At 36.3% G+C, this 14,016-nt stretch overlaps 1 non-coding gene and 3 pseudogenes across 3 annotated transcripts; 1 reads left to right on the top strand and 3 right to left on the bottom strand.

Annotated features, from left to right (window-relative positions):
* On the bottom strand, window positions 1-1,714 carry LOC146899816 (cytochrome P450 94B3 pseudogene; annotated as a pseudogene). Its single transcript, XR_015023000.1, has one exon. The product of XR_015023000.1 is annotated as a cytochrome P450 94B3 pseudogene (transcript).
* A 6,796-nt stretch (window positions 1,715-8,510) lies between these two features.
* On the top strand, window positions 8,511-8,618 carry LOC146899815 (small nucleolar RNA R71). The gene has a single exon (XR_015024366.1). It is a non-coding gene; the product is annotated as a small nucleolar RNA R71 (small nucleolar RNA).
* Window positions 8,619-11,889: 3,271 nt separating this feature from the next.
* On the bottom strand, window positions 11,890-13,003 carry LOC146899814 (uncharacterized; annotated as a pseudogene). The gene has a single exon (XR_015022562.1). The product of XR_015022562.1 is annotated as an uncharacterized LOC146899814 (transcript).
* Window positions 12,770-13,779, bottom strand: LOC146899813 (uncharacterized; annotated as a pseudogene).
* Window positions 13,780-14,016: the final 237 nt, after the last annotated feature.

Here is a 14,016-nt window from a genome sequence, read left to right as displayed (position 1 = left end):
AATAAAGAGATTAAAAAAATAAGAGATTGAAATAAGTGCATGCCAGCATAGCATGTACAACACATATTAAGATCTCATTTTGCGTCCATACTTTTCATTTTAAACCCTTTTATGGACCCTCACCTTGAACCCACCAGCCATATGAGCCGTAAGAAAAGGAACAAAAGATGGTTGGTCAACTGACACAGGCCTAACTTCAAATTGGTTCAGAATTGAAGCCACAACATACTCCATTTGAATAAAAGCCATCTCTTTTCCAAGACAAACTCTTGGACCAGCTTGAAAAACCGGAAACTTGTAAGGGTTCACATATTTCAGAACCTCTTCATTATCCCCTTCTCTGACGGATTCATGAAACCACCGTTCTGGTTTAAACTCATTCCAATCTCTTCCCCATAACACCTCCATCCTCCCCATCCCATAAGGAAAATAAGTCACTTTATCACCTTTATGAACCCTAGTCCCGTCCGGCAACACATCGTCGTTAGAGGCATGTTTCGAATCCCACACCACCGGAGGATACAACCTCATTGACTCACATAAACAAGCTTTCAAATACTCCATATTTTTCAAATCTTCATAATAAAAAAACCTAATAAACTCAAAATCATCCTCATTAATTTTTCCTCCAAAAACTTCCCTCAATCCTTTAACAATCAACTCCTCTTTGCTTGGATTGTTTGACAATAACCAAAGAAGCCATGTCATCGCCGCCGCTGTGGTGTCTCTCCCAGCCATGATAAAACTAATAACCATATCTCTAACCATTATTTCATCATGCCCTGCCTCCAATAACCTTGTCAACAAATCAATACCACAAATAGTTTTTTCACTAATTCCTTTTTTCTTTTTCTTTATTATCTCCATCACCGATTCATGAACCAGTTTAATATATTTTTTAAGTGATTTCTCGGACCCTATATTAAACATCCTCTTGATCTTCCACATGAAAAGAATCGGGGAAGTTGCACGCATTGCGCTTATCTCAGAAGCTTTGTCAAATGCGGACAAAAGAGGTGGCAAAGGTTTAAATAAATCCAAACAACAAGGATCATAACCAAGTGAAACTTTACACACAATTTCAAATGTGAGTCTCCTTAAAATATCTTGCATGTCAATAATATGGTTACCATTAGAAGCCAATTCAAGCAATGGAGTAAGTCTTTGTTGAACTTCATCTTCAAGGGTCTTCGCAACAAAGTCTTTGAGGGACCTTGCTGTGAATTCGTGGCTGGCTAATTTGCGTTGTTTTGACCATTCCTTTCCATCTACGTTGAATATGCCGCAACCGAGGAGGTCTTCGAGGATTTCAAAGTGGGGTTTTCCTTTGGGGAAATTGGTAAAATTGGTTTTGAGGATGTATTCAATGTTGAGAGGGTTGGCAGTTATGATGTTTCGACGGGCACCGAGACGGTTGATGAGGATGGTTTGAGTTGGAGAATCAGAGAGGTGATGGGTGTAAAAATCTAGAAGACGGTGACGATTTTTGTAGAAAGAGATAAGGCAACCTATGATAGGGTATGAAGGAGGGGTGTGAGTAGAAGCGGAAAAGTGTGATTTGTTATGGTTTTTGGGATTATGAGTTAGTATTTTGCTCTTGAAAAAAAGAAGGGAGAGAAAAAAAAGAGCGAGGAAAATGTAGTAGCAGAACATAGCAGCTATCTTAGGGTTCGAGTTGCAAGGATATAGGGTTGAACGAATTAGTGAGTAATGTGTGAGGTGTGTGTGTGTATATATATATAGACACACACACACGTGTGTGGTAAATGAAACGATCCTATAGAAATGGGATAAGGATGAGATGATATGTGCATAAAATGAAACAATTTTCTAGAAACGGGATAAGGATAAGATAATATTGTGAAAAATAAAACGATCTTCTAGAAATGGGATTAGGATTAGATGCAACTGTTGCATAACACAATTATTTTCATTTAGCAAATTGGAACCGTCCGATTTTGATTTGATGAATTAGATTTTAAGGTATATTTTTATTTTTGTATGACATTATATTTCAAGTTTGAAATCTAAATCGTTCGATCTTGATCATATGTTGTCTAGGCTGTTGATTGCATATTATCACTGACTTGTGATTGCACGAAAGCCTGATCCCTAGAAATGTTGTACAAAACGTAGTGCTGTCACCAACCATGAGAGACAAATATAATAGATAGTAGTGAAAAAGGAAATACTATCAAGAATTGATTTTAAAAGTAAAAAATATTAGACAAAATGATAAAAAAGGAATATTATAAAAAGAGTAATATATATGAAATCAAAGTCAAAGTCAAAGTGAAAAGTCAAAGTTAAAGTCTGGAATTAAAAAAAAAAAAGAAGAATTTAGAAAAACAAATTTGAAATTAAAATAAAGTTCAGATTTTTTTCGAAATAAAATTTTTTCTACTAAAAATAAAAAATCTGGAATTTTTTTTAAAGAGGTTCTAGTTTGCTTCCCTTTTTGACAAGCATCACACAATTTGTCTTTTACAAATATTGGTTTAGGTAAACTAACTACTATGTCTTTGGACATGATATTTAGTAACTCGCAGTGAACATCACTATGCTGTCTATGCCATAGCCAAGAATCTTCCTCTTAGCCATGAGACACTTAGAACCACTTAAAGATATATCATCTAGATCAATCATATCATGTAGACGTTTTTAATTATCAGACCCTTAAACAAAATTTCCTTATTGATGACGGGGTATCATATGATGTTGTAGGCTATGTTTTTGGTTATTTTCTTTGCATTTGAATGCAAATAAGGGGTTATTAAGAGGATTTGAGAAACAATTTGTATTGTTTTCATTCGACTTGTTGTAATTTACTTTTATCCTAAATCATGCAACTTAATAAATGTTTTGAATCTTTTTAGTATGAGTATTAGAATGATGCCTTTGGATTTATAATTTGTACTTTAAAAAAATATATATATCCAAACCGCTTAAATTTTTTAAATTTGTTGTTGGAGGATATAAAGCATGTACTAGGATAGAAAAAATGAATATCAAATCAAATGTACAATAATTTCAAATGACGGTGACATCTTTTGCGTGTTGTGTTAGAGACTCCCACGGACAATTTATTCGGGCTCAAACGAAATGGCTGCGGGCAAATATGACAGTATTGGAGGGGGAGGCAGTAGCCTTACTCGAGGCCATTCACTTTGCTGATGCGAACAGATGGAACAGCGTTGTCTTCGAGTCTGACTCATCTACTCTAGTGCAAGCTATATCGTCTCCGAGCCATGGTGATTCGGAATTCTATGCTATTGTTTCTAGTATTATTTATCAGTTATCTTTACATTCCAACTTCGATGTGAAGTTTGTTAGGAGACAAACGAACATGGTTGCTCATAGTTTAGCTAGGGCGGCCTGTTCTTGGGCTAGTCACCGTATTTTTTATTCTTATCCTTCTTGTATTGAACATTGTTTGATTAATGATAATAGTTAACTTTGCTTCGTGATAGGGCCAAACCGCAAGTGCACGGCCTATCGAAGTAATAGTAGTAAGAAGAGTATCGTTCCGCTAGGGAGTTGTGAATTCAATTAACTTTTAGAGAATGATTAGAAGATAGAAAGTTAATAAAAGAGAATTTGATTGCTGAAGGTAAAAACAATAATAATAAAGGGCCTTAGGATCATTGGTTCATCATAATGACTAATCCCTCACTAGACAAAACCTAAACATCTAATTTCATGATTTACACACTAATTTCTAAAGACCGGTTTCCCTTAGCCCCTCACCTTTCCGATGAAAGTCCAGTGAGAGTTTACTTCTAGTAACCAAGCCTATTTCACTGACATGATTACTAGAAGATGCATAGAGGATTGAAACTACTCTTTGTCTCAATAATTGCAAAGACTATTTCACTGTTTTGCAATTATTGTCTAGATTCACTTGTTCCAACATCAAGACTCCGCTCTCGCTTTATGAATTGATGTTTGGGATGATGGATTAACGATTATCAAACCCTCCGCTTTCGCTTCCACAGTTTGATAATCGTTAATCCACGTTAAGACGGTGAATCTAGATTAGAAATTAGGGTTACATAGAAATTAGGGTTTAGACATGTTTTGTTTAGGATTGAGTCATTAGACTCCCCAACAATCCTAAGACGAAGAAGTCTACTCACTCATGTTCATCGTAGACATGGGGGAAGAAGAGAGAAAATAACAGTAAAGTAAATTGCAAAGAAAGTAAAAGGGAAAATAAAGACTTTTATTAAAATAGCAATTGAAATAAACAAAGTAAAAGATGATTGTTTATGGTGGAGAGCTACTCTATTTATAGCTTTACATCTGACTTAGAAACTAAGCAACTAAAGGGATAAAACGGTAAAGCTGCAACAGGGTAACTTGGACCCGAAGAAAAGCAGCAAAAGAGCATCCTGGGGACGGGCACGACCGTGCCACATGTTGGCACGGGCCGTGCCAAGCTTCTGAGTTTGGGGGAACATATTTTTGTCCCGTATCTTCGTATTCTTGCGCTGTATTTGTTCTACTCCTCTTTCTTTTGCTCCAAGGCACCTTCCACCATATATTTATTCCTAAAATAAAATAAAACACAATTTGAAGTAAAATATTCTAAACTAAAATAAAATGCAATAAAATAAAATCAAATCTAAAATAAAACTAAACTAAATAAGGCAATAAATAAGACTATCTATGACTCATCAAACTCCCCCACACTTGAATCTTTGCTTGTCCTCAAGGAAAAGGCAATGGACATAGCAGCAACTAAAAGATTATTATGGCAATATTAAGAACATAAGTCTCAAAGAAAGGTTTTGTTCCAAGTACACTAATTACAACTTCAAACATTCCTCATGAACCTATTCTACCCAACATCAAGTCTCAAGTGAGTGTGTGTGTGCAGTCCAACCCTTTTCTTGCTCCTGTATAAGACAGATATTATGAGGAATAGGTTCTATCCTTAGTGCTAAAGTAACCGAGAAAAGTCCTTTCTTCATTTCATATAAGAGTGATGAGAATTTAAAGATTGAATTTAATTTAACAATTAAGCACAAGGGGCTGCAGATGCTTAGGGGCTATCTATCCTCGTAGGAAGTCTTCTCGGATGTAATTGTCCTTTCCCCCTAGATTCAAAATCACCCTAAGCAGTGCTGCAAAATTATTATTTGTTTCATCTCCGCGTAGGAAGTCTTTTTGGATGTAATTGTCCTTTCCCCCTAGCATTGACGAATTTGTTTCATTTAAGTTCAAATTAAGGAGTCACCGCCACAATTAGGAAGTTAGGATGTAATTGTCCTTTCCCCCACATGTTGGTGCCATTCTCCCGCCCCATTTAACATTAACAAATTAAAAAGAATATAACAATTAAGAACAATTTGATTAATTTTCCCACACAAACTTATACTACTTTTACTCTTAAGACTTTAAAGGGTATAAGTTAACACTAAAGATAGAACGTGTTCCTTAAAATACCTATTCATACATTTGCTCAAGGATTGCAACCGGGTGCTTTTCTCATTGGAGATTTTCACAATAAAACAAGACATGGGTATAGCAAGAACATAAGAAACACAAGAAACTACTTTTATGTACAAGAAACAACCTTTAGAGAAGAGACAAAACAAAAAATTTTATGCCATATTTTACATTAAAAACAAGCTACTAGTCATGCCTCTTGCTATAAAAACAAAAAAAGAATAAAGTTCAAGGGAGTTTGGGATCACTACGACTCTAGACACTTTATTAGGCCCCCCCACACTTAGGGGAAGCATTGTCCTCAATGATTCAAAAAGAAAAATAAAAGAAGAAGAAGAAGAAGAAGAAGAAGAAGAAGAAGAAGTAGTAGAAGAAGAAGAAGAAGAAGAAGAAGAGTAGAGGAAGAGGAAAGCTCACAATTTTATTGAAGTCCATAGTGGACTTTGGATGTGAAGGTGTTGCATCATGTTTCGGAGCATTTGATTGTTTTCTTCATTTATTCTATTGCTCCTTTGGACATTGTTCCTTTCAACACCTTATCTTTGATGCTCGGTGCTTATTCTTTGAACTTTGGTTTGCATCCATGCCCGCCGTTCATCATTATAACTTCCACCGGCTTCTTGTTCATGGTGCAAGTTTGCACCTACCTCCTCTTTATTACCATCATCATCACCATCATTATGTACCTGTGGGTTAGTACCAACATAAAGCAAATTTTCCACCACCTCCAGAATAGTTAAGTCCGGATTAGGTAGAATAATCAAACAATAAGCTCTAATAATTCTCCATTCATATTGGTAATTGTGAGTAGGGCCATGGGTTCTAAGGAAGGAGAAAGTAGTATATAAGTCTAGATAATAGTTCCCCTCTATCCTCTTGATCCCTTGATTTACACTCACCCCAAACTTCCTAGCAATAAAAGTGATGATTCCACCTACCATTATATCACCCTTATCGTCCGGTTTCGTTTTAACAATTGAAACAAGATAATCAAGCAAATAATAGTAAATGTTAATATGATGGTTATAAAGCATAGCCCACAACATAAACAGCTCTCATCATTCCCTACATCTTTCCTACTCTATACGGTGCAAGCCATAACCCTTTGAAGGTACCTAAGCACAGGGTTGTGTTATTCAACAACCTAATCACATGTTCATCTATTTCTAGTCTATCCATAACATTATCATCAGGGTACCTGCAAGGAGAGATATTTCTAGAGATTTAGAGATATATACCTATTTAATTGCTCAGAATCCTTGAACTGGATCCCATGATTGCGGGCTGATGATTGCTTCTTGCTTGCACCACCTCCAGAGGCTTCAATCTTCTTACTTTCTTCATTGATGTCATTGACCTTAACTTGACTTGGTGTGGATTTTGGGTGAAGGTTAGGGTTAGGCAAGGTTTTGGTTGGGAAGAGTTGGTTTAGTGATGGGGTTGTGGTTTAAGTGAAGTTTAAGAGTTGAATGATGGATATTGGTGAAGAAGTTTTGGTTTTTGGGTTATGGTTTAATGGTGTATGAATTTGGTTTAGAGGGTTATGGATAAAGGATGAAAGAGATTATTTTGAATGAGGGAAAAAAATAATTTTTTTTTTAAATTTTTTTTTTTTTGGCTGAAAAGTTGGCACGGCCGTGCCACCACCGGCACGGGCCGTGCCAAGCTTCTGGAGGAGAGAAGGATTTTTTTTTTTTTTTTAAATTTTTTTTTTTTGAAAAACATTTTTTTTTCGTTTGTTTCAGGTCAATGACTTCAACTTTCTTTCACTTTTTTGTATCATATTGGACAAATACCTACAAAATAAATTAAAATAACATAAAACAAACAAAAATAAAAGCAATAAAAATCATGGGTTGCCTCCCACGAAGCGCTTGTTTAGAGTCACTAGCTTGACGGTTAGAAGGTGGTTTATCTATCCTATACCCAATCTCTCAGAAAGGGATAATGGCAACAAACTAACATGCTCTCCCAAATCACACATGGCTTTCTCAAATGTTTTATATCCTATGACACAAGGTATGGAAAATCTCTCTGGATCCTTAAGTTTAGGTGGCAATTTGTTTGGAAGTATTTCAATAAAATTTCTAAACTGCTCATCTAACTTGGATTTAGCAAACTCTTTTGTTAAATGAATTTTAGGCTCATGAGATGGTGAAACAAATGGCTTGTCATTCTCTCCTATAGCTTTCTCACTTTGAGGCTCATCACTTCCTATCTCTTCTTCATTGCTATGAATTTTACCAACGGGGTCCTCTAATTGGTTACCATCCCTAAAAATAATAGCACTTATATGGTCTTTGGGGTTGGTTTCAATTTGGCCTAGAAGGACTTCGGAGGTTTGAGAGGGATTAGCCACCTGTTGGGGTACTTGAGAAGTCTGAGTCTCTAACATCTTACTGTGAGTAACTATGGAGTCTATGTTCGATGTATGTTTGGCAAGAGAGTCCTTCAAAAATTCAGTTTGATTTTTAAGCTCTTGGAGCTGCTTGGATTGATCAATAACACATTTTTCTAGTAAAATTTTGAAGCTGGATTTTTGAGGAACTCCTTGGTTGTTTGCATAACCGGGTGGTGTTGTTTGTTGTCCAAAAAGATTTTGAGGGGTTTGAAAAAAAATTTGATTGTTTTTAAACCCTTGATTATATTGAGCATAGTTTACTTGCTCAGGACTTCTAACAACACTACCTAGTTGGCAATCAATGCCAATATGGCCAAATACACCACAAACTTCACAAAGAGGTGATACAGGGGGAGGTGTGACAGCACTAGTATTTATTTTATCAAATTTTTGTGTGAGTACGTCAACTTTAGCAGCTAGATGATCAAGGGAAGAATTTTCATACATACCTACCTCTTTCTGAGAGGGTGAAGGAGCAACATTAGTGGTGTCTCTTCCGTAGGTCCACTGATAGTGGTTTTGTGCCATGTCCTCGATCAAAGCATATGCTTCTGTGTATGTTTTGTTCATCAAAGCTCCACCTGCAGCTGCATCAACATAAATTTTTGTGGGATACAAAAGGCCATTATAAAAAGTGTGCATAGTAAGCCAATTTTCTAAACCATGATGGGGACAAAGTCTAAGCATTTCTTTGAAACGCTCCCACGCATTGTAAAGAGATTCTCCATCTTTTTGAGTGAATTGTATGATTTGTTTTCTTAAGTGAACAATTTTAGAATGAGGAAAGAATTGGGCAAGAAAGTCTTGCTTCATTTGATGCCATGAAGTGATAGAACCAAGTTTCAATGAATTAAACCAAAGCACTAGCTTTTCCCCCTAAGGAAAAAGGAAAGTAGTGCAGCCTTACGACCTCTTGGTTTGCATTCACAGTTCCACTGAGTCTTAAAAAAATTGAAATATGAAGATTCGGATCCTCAATGGGTGATCCGAAAAATTGATTTTCCTGCACTAACTCAATAAGTGCAGGTTCTATTTCAAAATTGTCATCAACCGTTGGGTACACAATAGCATCGTATGACTCATTTGAAGATGGGATTGCATACTCTATGAGAGTGCATTCCTTAGCCATATCGTTATTATCTTCCCAAGAAGTTAAAGGCAAAAGAAGAAATAGAAAAAGATTTTTTTTTTATATATAAAATAAAATAAGATAAAGAGAAAGATTTTTTTTTTTGAAGTAAATAAAATAAAATAGAATCAAATAAATATTTTTTTTTTGAAAGAAACAATAAAATAAAATAAAATAAAACAACGAAAAAGTTTTTTTTTTTTTAGTCTAATCACTATTAAAAAGTTAATCAAATTTCAACAACTCCCCGGCAACGGCGCCAAAAACTTGATAGGGCCAAACCGCAAGTGCACGGCCTATCGAAGTAATAGTAGTAAGAAGAGTATCGTTCCGCTAGGGAGTTGTGAATTCAATTAACTTTGAGAGAATGATTAGAAGATAGAAAGTTAATAAAAGAGAATTTGATTGCTGAAGGTAAAAACAATAATAATAAAGGGCCTTAGGATCATTGGTTCATCATAATGACTAATCCCTCACTAGACAAAACCTAAACATCTAATTTCATGATTTACACACTAATTTCTAAAGACCGGTTTCCCTTAGCCCCTCACCTTTCCGATGAAAGTCCAGTGAGAGTTTACTTCTAGTAACCAAGCCTATTTCACTGACATGATTACTAGAAGATGCATAGAGGATTGAAACTACTCTTTGTCTCAATAATTGCAAAGACTATTTCACTGTTTTGCAATTATTGTCTAGATTCACTTGTTCCAACATCAAGACTCCGCTCTCGCTTTATGAATTGATGTTTGGGATGATGGATTAACGATTATCAAACCCTCCGCTTTCGCTTCCACAGTTTGATAATCGTTAATCCACGTTAAGACGGTGAATCTAGATTAGAAATTAGGGTTACATAGAAATTAGGGTTTAGACATGTTTTGTTTAGGATTGAATCATTAGACTCCCCAACAATCCTAAGACGAAGAAGTCTACTCACTCATGTTCATCGTAGACATGGGGGAAGAAGAGAGAAAATAACAGTAAAGTAAATTGCAAAGAAAGTAAAAGGGAAAATAAAGACTTTTATTAAAATAGCAATTGAAATAAACAAAGTAAAAGATGATTGTTTATGGTGGAGAGCTACTCTATTTATAGCTTTACATCTGACTTAGAAACTAAGCAACTAAAGGGATAAAACGGTAAAGCTGCAACAAGGTAACTTGGGCCCGAAGAAAAGCAGCAAAAGAGCATCCTGGGGACGGGCACGGCCGTGCCACATGTTGGCACGGGCCGTGCCAAGCTTCTGAGTTTGGGGGAACATATTTTTGTCCCGTATCTTCGTATTCTTGCGCTGTATTTGTTCCAGTCCTCTTTCTTTTGCTCCAAGGCACCTTCCACCATATATTTATTCCTAAAATAAAATAAAACACAATTTGAAGTAAAATATTCTAAACTAAAATAAAATGCAATAAAATAAAATTAAATCTAAAATAAAACTAAACTAAATAAGGCAATAAATAAGACTATCTATGACTCATCACTTCGGCCAAAAAAAAATTTCAAATGACAGTGGGACCTTTTTAATTGGCAGTGACGTGATAATGGAGGTAGAATTTTCATATAATGGAGGTAGAATTTTCATTTCATCGTTTCTTGTCGGAAAGTTGTTGGACTATAAATAAAAAAAAGATTCAAAGGCATTCTAATATTGGAATATAATCCTTACATGTGAGTGTGTGTCACATGTGTTGGTGGATAAGTGTAATGTGACAATCGTGTTGCTTAAGATAGAACAAAAGGAAAAACAAAATTAAAGCTACAATGAAGGAATATGACTGGTAAATACTTAATTACAATATATTATTGCTTTGTAGTACAATTTTTGAACTTAGGCGCCTATTTCTCTTTTGGGATGAGATCCTTAACTTGTTTTATACTCTAAGCAAAGTAGAATTTGCATCTAAGAACTGAATATAAGATGAAAACTACAATCTTATATATAGCCGTTTGTCCAAATGAAAGACAGAGACTTGATATAAAAAAGGCTTAAATATGTGTCCAGTCCCTGCAAATAGGCCTCAGTTGAATTTTAGTCCCTGTACTTACTAATCCTCCCAAACCTTCCCTGCAAATATTAATCATTTAAAATTTGGTCCAAATTAAGTTAATCCGCCTACGTGGCAGGTGATTAGCGACGTGGCGCTTACGTGGCGTGTAGTGACTGGGTTTCTGTCAGGCTGACTCAGCTTTTGGGACGCGAAAGGACCATTTTGCCCTTAATGAATCCTGAGACCCAAAAAAGACCATTTTGCCCCTGAGTTTTCCAACTTCCCTCTTCCCTCTCTTCTTTCTTCGTTCACGACTTCTTCTTCTTCCTTCTTCCTCTATTTTTCTTCCTCCATTTTCACAAGAACCCTAATTTTCACAACTCCACTATTGGTCGAATTTCTCACCAAATCCATTCGCAATAATCAATTCCTCACCTCTAAATCCGATTTGCTCCAAAAAATGTCGTCATCTGCAACTTCCACTCAATACTCTTACTCAATGGGCTGGGCATGTCATCGTAAAGACCCACTTGATGAGATCCAAACCTTGCGTGGAATGTTTCCAGTGTGCTACTGTCATCAACCTATGGTGATCTACATCTCAACCACTTTACATCTCAACCTATGGTGATTGAACCTGTTAACATACATACATTATATGGAATTAGGAAAGCATAAATATTTTACATTAATACTAGATGATGTCAACATAGAACTTGTTCATAACTTGTGCATAGACAAGAATTACAACCAAAATACTGAACTAGACTACTTAAAGGGTGTAACCCATAATCTGTCAACATTACTTGGTCTTAGCCAAGAATTACAACCAAAATACTTAACTAGAATACTTAAAGGGTGTAACCAAAATACCAAAATACTTAACCAAGTCATGCTGATACTTAACTAGAATACTTAACCAAAATACTTAACCAAAATACCCATAATCTGACAACACAGAATACTTAACCAAGTTGCATACACAGTTAACACCAACTAATTAAAACACATTAAACATATTTTATGGTGTCAACTTTTCTCAGGAGACCTAGACATGAACCAAGCTTTGCCTCTGGGACAACTTTGACAGGGGGATCAGTCTCCTTCTGAGCATCAACATTACAATCATCATCTATCTCAATTGGGTCATCCATCTTCTTTCCTGGTCCATTCTTGCTAGCAAACATTCCTACCACTTCTCCTCACTTTACCTAAGTCATGCTTCTTACCTTCTGACTTTGCTTGTCTTGGTGCTTGTGTTGGTGCAACAAATGGTTTGGGTGGAACAGATTTAAGGACAGGTTCACAAATAGTTTTGACAATGGTATATGGTTTAACATATGTTTTTGAGTGTGTTGATGTGTTTACTGTTGTACTCACATCAGCTGATGGTTTCACAGTTGTTTGAGATGTGTTGGTAGTCTTAACATTGGTCAAGACCTTTGCACTAGGCTTAACAATGTTGCTTGAGTTTGGGTGAGCTTGGACAAATGTGTTGACTTTTGCAGATGGTGTTACATTTGTTACTGAGCTCCTACCAGTGTGAATTGTGGTGTGTATTAATGCAGATGGTTCAATGACAGTTTGTGTTTGTGTTGGTGCAAGTGGGTTTGTTCTCATAAATGCAACAGGTGGTTGTTTTGGAGGGTTTACCTGTTTTGGTTGGTTGAATTTAGGAAGACCCTTAACAAGTTTTCTCTTCTTCTTGACTGGCTCAACTTGCTCACCCATCATAGTACTTACAGATCCCTGACTACTTTGAACTTGAGTTGCCTGAGAAGGTTCTGCTTGCCAACTCTAAACTTGTTCTTGAGTTACAACTTCAACCTGGCTTGTGCCATCTGCTTGCCCATGACTTTGTTCTGATTGCCCTTCATTCTGATCTTGCCTTGTTGTTATTTTAGGTGCTTTCCTCTGTCATTTAAACATTAAACATAGTATGCATTAGAAAACAGTAAGCAGTTAATGAATCTAATTATTATTACAAGTTGAATCTAATGAACAAAGTAATATGGTACCTTCCTCTTTTGTGCTTCAGGATCAACAGTCTGACTCTTGCATCCCCTGACATTGTGGCCAAACTTGTTACAAGTTGTGCATCTATAGCTTGTGTTTGCTCTGCTATACTTGCCTTGTGTTTGACTAGCCTCACCAGGCTCCCTCCTCCTTAGCTTCTTTGGTCTCCCAGGCCCTTTTTTAAAAATTGGTGGAAGCGTCTCCTCACATTCCACCTCAGGCCACATATCTTGGCCATTAATGGCACTCACATTATGGCTGTAACATGCTTCATATGTCTTTCTAGAATAACACTCATGGACAAAGTCTTATGGGTTTCCATCTCTCTTACCTATGGCTGCAACTGCATGCCTACAAGGTATACCTACCAACTCCCAAAAATTGCAACTACATGTCCTATTTGCAGTGTTTACAGTAAACCTATGTCCACCACCTACCATTTCCACCTCAAACTCATCACCTATTCCCCATGTTGCTATCCAGTTTCCAGATTTCTGAATCATAGTGTTCAACCTTTTCCTTGGCATAGGCATGATATCACCTTGCCAGTTACTTAACTTATTCCTAAGTTTTGACATCCTATTCATGAGGTATGTTCTAATCCACTCTGCCATTGTGAGCACTGGCTTATCTCTAGCTAATAATATAGTAGCATTAAAAGCCTCTGAAATGTTATTCATTAAGACATCACACTTAGGATAATATGAAAATGCATGCTTACACCATAATTTAGGATCATGTCCCATTAGCCATTCCCATGCTTTCACATCCACCTTTTTCAGCTCTTCCATCTTAACAACCCAAGCTGTGCAGTAAAACACAAACATATACACAGTCAGTCAAACCCCTTATTAGTAAAACACAAATTATGCAGTAAAACACAAACATATCAGTTATGCTTTTACCTAGTCTATATGTAGCCTTTGCTGCACCCATCATCAAATCCCTTATCAAAGTTCCTCCTCCAAATTTTTTCTTGAAATTGGCATATAGATGCCTAAGACAGTACCTATGTTCAATTCTATCAG

This window comes from Medicago sativa, chromosome 8 (genome assembly GCF_051527215.1).
Source record: "Medicago sativa cultivar Bolivia chromosome 8, Bolivia_mono, whole genome shotgun sequence".
NCBI classification, from domain to species: Eukaryota; Viridiplantae; Streptophyta; class Magnoliopsida; order Fabales; family Fabaceae; genus Medicago; species Medicago sativa.
Note: the sequence above shows the minus strand (reverse complement) of the source record. Positions and strands in the feature narration are given on the sequence as shown.